Consider the following 13,384-nt stretch of genomic DNA (forward strand, 5'->3'; position numbering starts at 1 on the left):
TTTTATCGACACCTATACATGTTAAGTCGTGAATTCAGATTTAGTTTATACTCTGTACGGTTATTGCAATCAAACGTATAGAATAACACGAAGACCAATTTGTAAAATTTTTATTAAAAATTATTCCTAGAAAACCTAAAATCTTTCATTTTGAAGCTTTAAAAAGGTAGGTATTAATCAAAAGAAATTGGTAATAAAGAATAAATTGAACAATTTTCAATAAGAACCTTGTACTATTAGCTGTTGAAATGTCTGGTAACACAATAAAAAATTTATTGACAATTCATTCAACATTATATTACCTTTCTCTAGAAACAATCCATAAAATTGATTTCATAGCTCGGTTTTATAGGTTTCGACGACGAGCCTGGGTGAAAATCATATTCCGATTTCTACAAAAAATTATAGTTTTAGAAACCTCATTATGTAACCCAAATATGTTTTTCAAATAGAATTCAGCTACAACACTTCAATTTTACGTTTTTTAAAGTCTAATTGAAAAAATCCGAAAAAACATGCTTCAGAAACAGACTGTAAATCAAGTAAAGAATGCTCAAATAAGTTTTTCACTTAGTATGCAGGAAAACTGAAATTAGAAGCTATACGTGGCACATAAGAATATATTTTGTTGAGATTTTTAAGATCATAACTACAAAAAATGTTAAAAAAAGAGGTGAAAAAACCGTTCTTTTCAATGAATGAACCTGTAGAGAATATAGGTAATGAAGAATAGCAAAATATTAATAATAAGTTCAGGTATAAACTATTGAGAAACTTTCAATGAAATTAAAAAGAAAAAACGATGTTGTCCCACAGTGTAAAACACACAGCCAAAAACTCAAATGAGAATAACTCTCCCACACGCTCATTTTTATTTAAACATTTTCGGTTCAAAAATAACCATTTTATGGCTTTGGCCCAAAAACTGCCAATATGGTTATTTTTTAAGAATTTTTCCTTCTCGAATTTCAACCATTTTTGTAGTTCTTGAGCATTAACCACAAAATGTTTGAATACTTTGGTTTTCCTATCGTAGCCATTTTGAAAATTGCCAATTTGCAGACAAACGCGTTTTATAAAAACTTCATTTCTCCGCGTAGCTGGATCGAGTGCCGAATTAAATCGGTCCTTGTCATTTCGGAGCACATCGAATTTGTTGGTGGTGATCAAAGGTAAATATTTTAATATTCGTCATCTAATAATTGCAACCTCACAATAAACAAATCAAATTAAATTTCAGAACACCGATGAGATATGACCCCGCACGAACAGCAGAACCCGGATAACACTTCCGGTAAGTTTTAACATTCCTTAAAAAACTTTTGAATCCTTCCAAGGATGGAAAGGTTGGTTACCTAATAAAGTATTTTTGTTTTAGGTATTGGTGCGAAAATGCAAGATCGGAAGTCGGAAGAGTGACTGTTTTTTCACCATCCGGGAGAAGCTGGAACGGGCTGGACTGCTTAAAAAACATCACCCGCCGGTCAAAAAGTATCATCTCTGTATGAATAAAATTTACTTGGGAAACAGAACATACCTAATTAAAAAAAATACAATTGTATCTTGTTGAGGTCATGTGGATTTTTCGATTCACAGCGATAACTGTTTTAATATGATGGATTGGTTTAAATAAATAAGAATACTAAATAGAAACCGGAGATTTTAATGAAAATTTTACTAAAGAAACTCTTCCAAATCTGCAAAATACACAGCTCTTTAAAAAAACGGTTAAAGAATAACCTTTTTTCAACTTCTCCGCTAGAATCCCATTCGGTTGAAAAATAACCATATTCGAACTTCTCCCCTAGAAGTCATTTTATGACTTCTCATGGAGAACTCATAAAATGACATTTCCCGGGAAAAGGTCAAAAATGGTTATTTTTGAATCGTAAATGGTTTAAAAGTTTCTAGCGTGCATAGAAAAAGAAGAGAGTATTCATGTAAGAGAAAGATACGAGGCTGTAAGGCGTCAGTTTGTAGAGTGTTGTAATGAAGCATGGTCGTTTTGTTGACTATTGCTGAAAAAGAAAAATATGATTTTGTGAGAAGGAGAATAAAATAGCGGCTAAATAAAGAAACAATGTAGATTTCCGGCTACGGATAACCCGTAGGTCACGACAGAACCGTCAACATTGTTTAAGTCACATTATTGTAGTTCATAACTCATAACTCTTTCAAAACTTTTTCTTTCATAACTCTTTGAAAAAAAACTAAAACAGATTGTTTTTGTTTGCTTAACTTTTTATTGGCTTCACCTCTAATTACATAACCGGCCAAGTGTTGTAAAAAAAATGTTTAAAGATCTATGTTACATGTAGTAATGAAATCAGCTATCACTTTATATTATTATTATTCTGAAACACAAAGATTTTGAATTATAAAACAGTATAATTAGTAAAATCTTTCGCGTTTTCAAAATTGCCTGAAAACAAATGATCGAAACAAGAATATAAGCATTTTTCATGACTATAATAAAGCCAGAATAAAACTATAAAACGTGCTGCACAATGCCATAATCAAGCCATAATAAAACTTTTTAATGCTAGTTGGGTTAATCTGTGTTACTGGGAAGCGTCCGCGTAAATTTTCTGCACTGCAAAAAATCCACATATTAGGAATATGTGTTAGCCTTATGGATTTTTGCAATTTGATTCCCATTTGGAAAATACGTGCCCACACATGTAGAATTAAATTTTATAGCTTTCATGTGCGTCACATAAAAGTTATAAAATTCCACACATAAATGTTATGAGACTATATTGTACTAAAACATATGCATACTTTAAGGCGTTTATATATCTGCCTACTCAAAGGCGATTTTTGAATGTCCGAATTCGTTTTTCGAACGAAAATATAAATTGATTTTGGCTATTAAGAAAATCTGTATTTATTTTTGTCTGGTATGATAACTTCGTTTAACAATGAAATTCGTTCTTGCTCGTCCTTGCATAACATGTTTCTTTTTCACTTGAACAGAAATTTGAAGTCAAATCCTCATTAACCACCGGGAATTATCTAAAATAAAAGATGTGTTACTAACCTGAATTCGATAGGATGAACTAGAAACTCACCTTCTGAATTGTTCAGGATGTGTAAACGTTTGCCGGTCTAGGTCTTCAAAATCGATTAAGGACGACCATGCCCTGAGTGTCGGTGCCCGCAGGCAAATCACCAGTCAGCACCTGGATGCCCTGGAATGGTATCAAAAGACGACCATTTCTAGGCGTACAGTCAGAAGCCAGCTTCCTGCGGGAGAAAATATATTAGATCTATGAAAATTTACTGGTATACTTTTTTATAAACCATTTACTAACCTAATTAGTTGACACAACGGGTACTGTTCTTCAGGGCGGCCATTTTGAAAACACGAAAAAGTTCAAAGACGAAAATCATAGAATTTATGTGACATTAGACTGAGTCGATTTGGGGACATTTTTGAATTTCTCAAACCCTGGGGTCTTAAAAGCTTCGTTTTGGTCCAAAACTCATCCATGATTTTTTGCAGAATTTTTAAGTAACGTTTACATGAGTAAATTTGGACTTTTAGGTTTGTATGGGAAAATTGAATATTTTGTACTGAAAAATCAACATCATTTTTGTTTCTTCTGTGCAACCGAGCCTGCTGATGGTTTTTGTGCCAATTTCTAAATTTTTCAAAGGAAACTTTCTGCTGAACAACTTTGTCCAAAACCGTAAATTCGTATCTCATTAGACAAAAAAGTTATTAGCTGTTCAACAGAGGTATGTCTTTTGGCATTGATAAACAATAAATTCAATTGACACCACTGTTGTGTGCCTTGCGAGGTATTGCATGATTACTTTTCATGCAATACTTCGCAGGGCACAAGCAGTGGTGTCAATTGAATTTATTGTTTATCAATGCCAAATGACTTACCCCTGTTCTTCAGCTAATAACTTTTTTGTCTAATGAGATACGAATTTACGGTCTTCCACAAAGTTGTTAAGCGGAAAATTTCCTTTGAAAAATTTATAAATTGACACAAAAACCATTAGCAGGCTCGGTTGTACAGAAGAAACAAAAATGATGTTGATTTTTCAGTACAAATTATTCAATTTTCCCAGACAAACCTAAAAGTCCAAATTTACTCATGTAAACGTTACTTAAAAATTCTGCAAAAAATCGTGGATGAGTTTTTTACCAAAACGAAGGTTTTGAGACCCCAGGGTTTGAGAAATTCAAAAATGATCTCAAATCGACTCAGTCTAATGTGACATTATCATATAAACTTCATATTTCAAACATAAATTTTATGTGTGACATATGATAATCATATGAATCATATAAAATCTAAGCGTAGAACAATTTTGAAGACGTATGTGTGGGGGAAACATACATCATAAGTGTGGATTTTTTGCAGTGTGGATTTACTTTTGTTTTATAATACACCACTAGAATCTGTGTGAAATTTTCCTCCTGGTGAACATAAATTTATTGCAAAAAACCCTGTGAAAAGTTTAATTTGAGTGTGAGAAAGTCTGAAAAAATTGGAATTGACAAAAAGTTCGAAAAACAGTTACTTTTGAAAATTCTTCTAAAATTCTATGTTTCGTATTTTAAAAATCTAAAAATGCAAAATGAGCAAACAAAATTACGTCAACTTTCCAATCCTCTTTTCAAAATTTATCTGGTGTGACTTTTAAATTTTTTACGGTTCATTGATTGGAAATAACGGGTTTCACATCACTTGTTTACATTTGTTGTGGTATTGTAAATTTAAAAAAAAAATTCTTGTGTTCAACGTACAGCTTTCTTGGAAACTTGGTGATGTTTTTTAGGTTTCCGTATTTCATCTACAGTCTTTTTTTCCTAACCACGTTTTTTCGGTTTTTTTTCTTGGACTATGAATAACGGAAAACTGAACTGTTGTAGGTGAATAATGTCTGGAAAACATAAATATCGGCTGAGAAATAAGAGAGATATTGTGCGTTTAGATAAAAATTTTATAAACGTCTTTGGTGAACTGGCATCATGGCTGACTTCCGACCAAAACATATTGAGTCGCTTTATTTAAGCGTGCGCCAAATTCATATAAAATAAACGTTGCCACAAATTCATTTGAATCGTTTGTGTATCTCATTCTTGCCCAGAAGAGTATATTCCACGCGAACACAAACGATTGCTGGCGAAAAAAGTAACAGCAACAACAAAAAAACATTTCCACCCCGGCAGAGGGTGGTTTGAACAAAATATTTCGATCCCGACCGATTTTACTCAAACCGTTTGGGCGATTATACAAGCATTGCCATACACGATGCAAATCGTGTTCACAGCGACAAAATTTCATCGCAATTGTACCAATGTTGTGTAGTCTGTGGCCAGCTTAAAGTATGGAGAGATACTCTGGTAGATACAAATTTATGTGTGGCAACGTTGCATATAATACACTGTGATTTTTTAAACACAACTGTCAAAGTTCGGAAGTAAGTTCGGGATCGGAAGTCCGGACTTCCGAAGTAAAATTTAGTGCTGGCGCAATAATATAACGGTTTTAAGCGAGGAGTGTCGAATTTACACTCAAGGTCTGATTAGAGATTTTTTTTTTCTCATGGGCTTTCAGGGTGCGTCATAAGAAATATGATGGAAAATCAATGATTTCAAGAATTTGAGGGTTTCCGAAGATATGTTTTATTCAGATGTATGTACCCGAATACAGTTCCAAGCTGCCGAACTTCCAATAGTGTAATACTGACACTTAAGAGCGCACCAGGGTCAAACACGTTGTGATAACTTAAGATGAACTATATAAATTAAACAAAATTCTTGAAACATTCTCATTAATGGAAATTTGATGTGCAAAGGAAAAAAATGGTCATAGACAACATTCATAACAACATTCATAACAACTCATAACAAAGTTTTTGTAAATATTCAGAGTTTCCAGATATTTATTTAACTCTTCTTGAATTTTATTATTGATTATTTTAAAATTTTCCTCGATTTTTTACATTCTGAAAAATTAGTAAAAATTTAGTCCGGACCCTTTTCGACTACTTTACTAAAATTTAAGTTAAAAAAAAATTGCTAATTTCATTGCTAACTTTTTAGCTGGTCAAATTTGAGCAAAATTTTGCTAATTTCCGGCCTCGAAAATTTTGTGTGTAGAGCGCATATCAGGTCGAAGGTAGGTCAGCTTTCGTTTGTGCTCTATTTTAAGGCGCGCGACAAATTTACGAATCAAGAATTCCTCGAAATCAAGTGTCGCAACTAAGCAGAATAGTCGTAAATGGGAGAACTTTAGTAGTTGAAGCTAATAAGCCAACACTATCGAAGTTTAAGACAAATATAATCAAGTTTCAAAAGAAATTTTAACAATTTGCAAAACGACGTTTCCGCCAAATGTATGATGCAAAAGGTCCTAAGAGCATGTTAACAAGTACAACTGAATCTATGCTTATAACAAATACAATAGCTATTTTCTAATCTATTTAACGCATACCAATTTTTCAGATAATTTTGAGCAATATGTTTAATACAGGAATTAAAAATGTGTTACAAAACTTGAACAGCGATTTTCTCGAATCAAGTCAAGTGGCTCATACGACCTAATGAAAACAACCTCTAGAAAACATCTACCTCATAGACTCGGTACAGGCTTTACAGCTAACGAGCTCTGGAACTGAAAAAAAAAATCGTTGTTTGAGGTAAGACTTAAATGACTCATAACTGTAGTGAATAGAAGTAATAAATAAATTGAAACAGAGAATATTATTATTTTTTTTTTTTTTTTTTTTTTTTTTTTTATTAGTCGTTTATTGATGAGAATTCAATATCAAGTCATTCGTATCCTACATTCAGATAAAAGTTCAATTCATTCAAGTCAATTACATTTGAACACTCATTGATATGGATTATATAATTTGCAAGCAGAGTCAAAATCTTCTTCTTCCTACTTCTGGTCATCCCGTCTAAATCTGGTCGCATCAGGTCTCCACTGCTAAAAAGCCGTCCTCCAGAGATGTTTTGAATTTTCTGTTGTAGTAAGTCAAATCCATCCCGCACACGACGGCAGGAAAAAAATTTGTGCTCTATCGTTTCCACTAGGCAGCCACAGTGTGTGCACGCTTCGTCGTTGGCCCGTCGTATTGTGTATAGGAGTTGCTAGTGCGAAATTTTCTCATTTGTCCAGATGTATAATAGGCTGCGTTGGTTCGATGACAATTCAGCTGATGAAATGTTCCTCCAAATTCGTGTCCAGTTCTGCTGAGGATGATTTCGTTCGACTCTTGGGGTTTCAGTGAGATTAATGAAAAAATCTGTAATGCTCCCAGCATTAAAGTTTTGTCGCAGGTGGTCAGGAAATTGAGAAACATTTTCCATAATTACCTTTAAGCAGGGTAAGTTAGTTGGTGGGTTTTGTGAATCAGAATCATCATTCGTAATGAAGGTTTTAAAAAAAGGCATGATTTCAATCTCCTGCAAATGACGGTTTATCAAAAGAGACTTGCATTTAATCGCTGGTATGTGCAAGTTCAGACCACCTTTTCGTTTGCTTCTTGCTAGTTGTTGGATTGGGACACGTGCACATTGGCCACGCCATATGAAAGTGCCCATTGTAGCTGTAATTTTAGCCACATGCATGCAGTACGGTGATAGTGTGGACGATATGTACCACATTTTTGAGGATATGAATGTGTTTAGTAGCAATACTTTTTGGAGAACGGAAAGATTTCTTAGCGAGTGTAGAAAAATTTGTCGACTTACGTTCGTGACTAGTTGGTCCCAGTTGAATTTGGTCATCTCTCGAATGGAGTTGAAAAAGTACAACCCCAAAATTTTGAGACTGTTCTCGTTTCTTAGCCACGGTACGTGCAATGGATGTTCATCGATTAGGCCCACGTTCATTGATGTTGTTTTTTCCTCGTTGAGTTGAGCACCCGATACTAATGCAAATCTATCAAACGCATTTCTCATATTAGTGATTTGGTCTGCGTTTGTGACGATTGCGCTAATGTCATCTGCGTAGGCCACAATTAGATTTGACTCGCTAAGATTTTCCAAGTGTTGTAGAAGTGGATGAAGATAGAGCACAAATAAATGCATGGACAGGGGGTCCCCTTGTCGCACCGACCGTTGGATGGGGAATGGGGCGGACAGATTCCCGTTGACGAGTAACCTGGAGGTTGCATTCTGCGCTATTCTTGTGAATAGAGACACCAGCTCTGGATTAAACCCAAGATCCAATAATGTGCGGAATAAGAACGAGTGGGCTACACGATCGAATGCGTGGTCGAGGTCAAATGAAATTAACTTCCCTTTTCGTCGGGTGTGGATCAGCTGCGCCACACGGTCTTTGATAGCAAGTGTTGCTTGAAAAATGTTTTGCTTGGTGTTTGAACATTTTTGGCTATCGCTGAGCACACAATGATTTCGGATAACATTTGAAACTCTCATTTTCAGTATCCGTGAAAGCAGTTTGTAGTCCACGTTCAACAGGCTTATTGGTCTAAAAGCGTGGGCCGTATCTCCAGCGTTACGTTTTTTAACCAATACTATGACACCATCGACAAATTCTGGGGGGAAGTTCGATGCCAAAGCTTCGTTTAGAATAAGGTTGAGCTCTCGGTGTATGACATCGAAGGCTCGCAGGTAAAATTCTTGTGGTATGCCATCGGGACCTGGGGATTTCTTTGCTGCGCTGGTTTTTATGGCGGTATAGATTTCTTGGGAGGTGATACTACTCATGCAGGCGGCATTAATCGTGTCATTTTCGGGTATGACTCGGTGGCATCGAAAGGAATCGTTGTCTTCAACAGGAGCTCGGGAATAAAGTGTGGAGAAGTATTGGAACATGTGGTGTTGTATTGCGCTCGAGTCGTCGATCAACTCGTTGCGTTCGTTTCGTATTATTTCGATGGTAGTACGTTTCCGCACTCTTTCACCAAGCTGAAAAACGGAAAGTGACTCACCAGCTATGTGTGTTTCGTTGGCGCGTACAAAGATTTGGGTAAACCTTCGTTGGTGTGCGAGCATTTCTCCCTTCAGCCGATTGATGTGTTGTATCATTCCTGCATTTTGGTAGTATCCGTCATACGCACTCTGTAGCAAAGAGTAAAGTCGCTGCTGTTCCTGGTGGAATTCTTCGAAAACAAGACGTGACTTCCACCGAAAAAACTTCTTGATTTTCGGTTTGGCATAAAACAACCACCACTCTATCCATGATGAGTAATTTCTACGTAGACGAGTCCAGAATTGCCAGCTGATGCGAAGTTCTTCGATGTGTTCGTTGGTGAGGAGATGAGGACGTAGAGACCAATATCCGCGGCCGTTGGGAGGGTTGGAGATGGGAAGACAAATTCGGGCTACGAGGGCCTTGTGATCGGAGAAGCAGCAAACATGCACAGCTGCTGAGCGTAGTTGTGGTCGCAAATGATTGCTTATGTAAAAGCGGTCGATGCGAGATGAAGAGTTGTGAGCAATATATGTATGCCCTCTGTCTTGGGGGTTAAGCTGTGTCCAAATGTCGTGTAAGTGCAGCTGCTGTATTGTGGTTTGCAACGCAGGGCTTGTGTTTTGACCGGTTGTATCACACTGGCGAATCACACAATTGAAATCACCTCCAAGTATTGTGTGTTCGGTACGGTGGCGAAGGTAGTATGCGATGGTGTTATTGAAGAAGCGTTCTCTCTGTGCTCGAAGCAAAGTTCCAGACGGGGCATAAACATTGCACAAAGTTGTGTTTTGTATCCGTAGAGCGACAAGTCGACCATCCAGACTTTTCTCTATATGTGAGTATTTGATGCTCTCTTTTATGGCTATTGCTGTTCCTCTCCTACATTCATCGATATTGCAAATAATGTTAAAACCTGGCAGAGTGAGCTTGTTGTTTTGAACCTCTTGCAAGAACACGATGTCCAAATCCATCGTTCGTATAAATGTACGAAGAGCGTTGATTTTTGTGGGATTGGTGATGTTGTTGATGTTGATGGTTGCAATGTTACAGGTAATATGAGCCATCATTTTTAGCAATCGTCGTCCGAGATAACTTCGATGCCAACCGTTTTGAGCTTTTTGCTGGGCGGCTTTGCTCGTAGGTTGCGTGTAGTCTTTGATGATTGCGAACCATCGGTTTCACTACCATCAGTTGTGCTGTTTTTGGTTGTCGATGCGTTGGTCGTCTTCTCTTTTGCTAGTGTACAGGATGCAGGAGGAGGCATGTGCCCCACTCTTGTTCTGGGCAGTCTCTCGACAGTGTTGTTTTCGGGCAGCGTAGATTCCGAAGATCTCGCGGTGGTCGTTCGCTGGGCATCACTCGTGCTAGGCATCGGTGACGCAGCTGTGGTAGTGGGTTGTAGGTTTGGAGCATTTTGTTTAGCTGGTTGTGGTTTGGTTTGTTGAGTTGGTTTGGGTTGTGTTGACAACTTCGCAACGTTTGCGTACGAAGGTTTGCTCTGGTCTACTGCGAGCCTTTGCACCAGTAGTTTTTTATTTTGTACACAAGGGATTCCGTTGTGTACAAACTCACTGCAGTGAGGACATGTTTGTCGTTGACCTTTATAGGACAAAGTAGTAGGTTGGCCGTCGATCACTACCACAGATGGAATGTTCTCAGACACTATCACGCTTATTCTTGTTTTCGATCGAATGGCATTCGTTCGAAAGTTTTGCAATTTCGCATTCTTGTTTTCGTTCGAACGAATGAGAACAATTCGATTTTTCGAACATCGTTCGTACGAACGAAACAGTGCATTCCCGTTTTCGATCGAACGTATTTTTTCTATGGACTGTCAAACGCAAGTCTGATGCTGCGAATCATGATCGTTTAAAGCAATTAGTGAAGTTTAATACCGCGATTGTGGAGTTCAAAAGTTGTTCAAAATAAGAAGATTGCTGTATTAAAACCCGCGAAATTGTGTGTTGTAAAATAACAAAATTTTTATTCTTCGTTAAAAAAGTGCTAGTTTTATGTTGCGAATCTTGGACGTTCAAATAAAAAGTTTGTGAAATTGAACGATTCAGGAAATGATACGTGATTTAAAATAATAAAGAATGTTTCTATGTTTTAATGCTGAAACTTGTATTTAACTTTGTATTGTACTACCGCTTAACTAAAGCAAGTCAGATGCTGCGAACCGGGAGCGTTTTTGAAGTTGAATCGCATATCTGATGTTTCGAACCTAAGGCATTGAAAGCAAAAGTTTGTGAAGTAAGACGTGCAATAATGAGCGTCTTAAGGAAAGCTTTTTAAACAAATTAAAAAAACCCTTTTTTTATTTAAATTTTTTAAGGTATATTTTTCATTTGAAAGTCAATTTTTCTCCAAATTTTGCCACTTCCTCCCAGCGGGTGAGATTTTTAGCAACGGCATCCGACATCACTATCACAACTCAAAATACTACCGGCTGCTTGCGTCCGGGAAAACAGCTTCGGGGAGCCATCTAGGATGTAGCTTTCTGCACTGCTTGTCGACTGCACCTGGAGATGGAAACTTTGCCGGTCAAATCTACTACTGGAATCAGACACCCCGACTGCTGACTGCTCATCTTAGGCTGCTTCCCTGATTCGCCCTCGGCAAACGACGAATCAATTCTTTTTCAATATTTTCCTACGCTGGTCAATGAATCAACTTCCACCAAAAACACAATAGCTGCCATGTTTTGAAGAGAACAGGGCTGCCTAAAAATTTCGAAGTTGATGTGGCAACACCAACTTCGAACGTATCACATTCGTACGAAAACAAGAATACAGTTTTCGAATTCGTTCGAAAGTATCCGTTCGAACGAAAGTCAGATACGCCGTAAACGAGAATAAGGCCGTTTGTTTTCTAAATTCACCGGATGAGCACGACCTAGATCCACATTTTGCTTCTTGGGTTGAGCCACTTGAAAATTCTCTGGCTCTGGACGATGAATTTCCTCAAGAACCAAAAAAAAAACTTTTACCCCAATATTTACGTTTGACTGTCATTTTCAACCAGGTTGCTGCCCAACAATTTCGAAGTTCATCAGGCAACACCAAAATTGAACGTATGACGTTCGTACGAAAACAAGAATACCTTTTTCGAATTCGTTCGAAAGTATCCGTTCGAACGAAAGCCAGATACGCCGTAAACAGGAATAAGGGTGTATAACTCGAGCGGAGCGTACTCCCGTCTTCACCCCGCCCAGCAGAAATTTGTCGTCCCAAAGAACGTCGCGAACTGATAGAACCTCACCATAGGTCTTCAGAAATTCGGCGATGGTTTCGTTCGTCACGAACTCGGATAGGTCGAAAAGCCTCACCTCCACTGCCCCGTCCTCCATGAAGATTCGCAGCTTGTAGGTCTTTCCATCCACCTCCAGTTCGTGTTTGTTGTCATGGTCTTCCACGATTTTGTGTGCGAGCTCTAGGTCAGTAACCTTCACATACATGCAACCGAGGCGCCGATTCGGTTGCATTTGAAGCACATTTTCCCTTGTGAGCCCGAGTTGCTTTCCGATAAAGTTATGAATTCCTTCATAGGTCAGCGCTTTTGGAATGTGGGAGTAGTCGATGCGAAAAGTGTTTTCGCGTCGTCCCATTCCGGCATCTAAATGCGCGAAATAACTGTCGCGGCACTTGACCCGAAACTGGAAAAGCGTGTTAATGTAAAGAATAGCCCGTGTAAAACTTCCGAACACTGCTCACTCGCAAAACACGTCTGAACGGCTCAGAAGTAGAACGTGAACTGTTGATCCCCCCCAATGGTGTTGGGAAAAAGTGGTAGGAATTTTGACAGCTGTAGCACAGATGGGAATTTTTGTATCGTGAAAAATAGACCAAAAATGTTGGCCGTCCACCGGTGTGATACAAAACGAAGATATAAAATTGGGGGCAACCAGCGATGCCAAGTGCATTTGCTGTTCAGTATTTTTAATATTTTTTCCTATTTCGAATTGATCGTTTGAAAATTGAAATCAAATTCACTTGATTGAAATAGTAGTGCTAATACCATTCTTAAAACTTTTTCTAAGTTGTTGAGAGAGTTTTGCATTGGATAAGTATACAAGTTTCACTTAACTGAGCATGTCTCATCTATGAAACAACAGCTTTGTTGATTTTGTTTGGTTCCGGCACAATTTTTTTTTGCATAAACGCTTACAAATCTTTTAAAAAAGTGCTAATTTTCTGTCGAAACGTAAAAATGTGCATCAAAATTTCTATTTGCCTGACCTAGGTTATTATATGGTAATGGTATTGTAACGTTCTTCCAATGCTATGAGTAAAATTCTCGAAATTGTATGGGCAAGTAGAGCACAAATGAAAGTGAATCTGGTCTTTGATGGACTCTTCGAATTTAAAGGTTTTACATATAATTTAAATTAAGTGTTTTGGTTTGGTAACTTTTGATACAGACTTATATTGGTAGGCCGTTTCATTTCTCGTTCCTTCTCTGAAAATCCAACC

The sequence above is a fragment of the Uranotaenia lowii genome, chromosome 3 (assembly GCF_029784155.1).
Source record: "Uranotaenia lowii strain MFRU-FL chromosome 3, ASM2978415v1, whole genome shotgun sequence".
Taxonomy (NCBI): Eukaryota; Metazoa; Arthropoda; class Insecta; order Diptera; family Culicidae; genus Uranotaenia; species Uranotaenia lowii.